The following is a 1,075-nucleotide window of genomic DNA, read 5'->3' as shown; positions in this document are numbered from 1 at the left end:
CAGTCCTGTAGTGATTGTTTTCAAGAAAGACGGATCACTCAGGATATGTATTGACTTTCGAAAGCTGAACTCTGTTTCCGAGTTTGATGCATACCCAATGCCAAGGATTGATGACTTGCTGGAGAAGATTGGATCCGCCAAGTACATAACCACATTGGACCTTTGCAAAGGATACTGGCAAGTGCCCCTCGAGAAGTCCTCACGGCCCTACACAGCATTTCAAACACCAACTGGACTGTTTCAGTTTACTGTGATGCCATCCGGGCTGCATGGAGCACCTGCTACGTTTCAACGTCTGATGGATTGAGTTCTCCAGGGGTGTGAGCTATTCAGCGGGGCTTATCTCGACGATGTCGTCATCTTCAGCGAGACCTGGGAGGACCATGTCCGACATCTCTCCCAAGTCCTGAAGCAGATCCAGCGAGCCGGTCTTACGCTGAATCCGGCAAAGTGTGAGTGGGCTCGGCAGGAGACACGCTACCTCGGCTATCAGATGGGTCGAGGGGAGGTGAGGCCTCAGGTTGACAAGGTCGAGGCTATCCTGAAATTTCCGAGGCCACGAACAAAGAAAGAGGTGCGTTCCTTTCTGGGGTTGGCTGGATGGTACCGACGGTTTGTGCCACAGTTCGCAACGATTGCCACTCCGCTTAGTGCACTCACCGCCAAAGGCCAGCGAAACCCAGTCGTCTGGACCGAGGACTGTGAGAATGCCTTCAACACCCTCAAAGCTCACCTGTGTTCATCACCGGTGCTGAAGAGTCCAGACTTCACCAAGCGCTTCTTGGTACAAGTGGATGCCTCCATGGTTGGCCTCGGAGCAGTCCTGACTCAGGGGGAACCTGGAGAGGAGCGTCCAATATTGTATTTGAGTCGCAAACTCCTGCCACGCGAGACCCGCTACTCTGCTGTAGAGAAAGAGGGCCTTGCAATCAAATGGGCGTTGGAGAGCTTGCGCTACTACCTGCTCGGACGAGAATTTGATCTAGAGACTGATCATAGTGCCCTGACTTGGATCAACACTATGAAGGATCATAATAGTCGCCTGACCAGATGGTATCTCGCATTACAGCCCTTC

The sequence above is a fragment of the Eucyclogobius newberryi genome, unplaced genomic scaffold (assembly GCF_026437365.1).
Source record: "Eucyclogobius newberryi isolate DKJ021-1_F unplaced genomic scaffold, fEucNew1.0.hap1 SCAF_23, whole genome shotgun sequence".
In the NCBI taxonomy this organism is placed as follows: domain Eukaryota; kingdom Metazoa; phylum Chordata; class Actinopteri; order Gobiiformes; family Gobiidae; genus Eucyclogobius; species Eucyclogobius newberryi.
Note: the sequence above shows the minus strand (reverse complement) of the source record.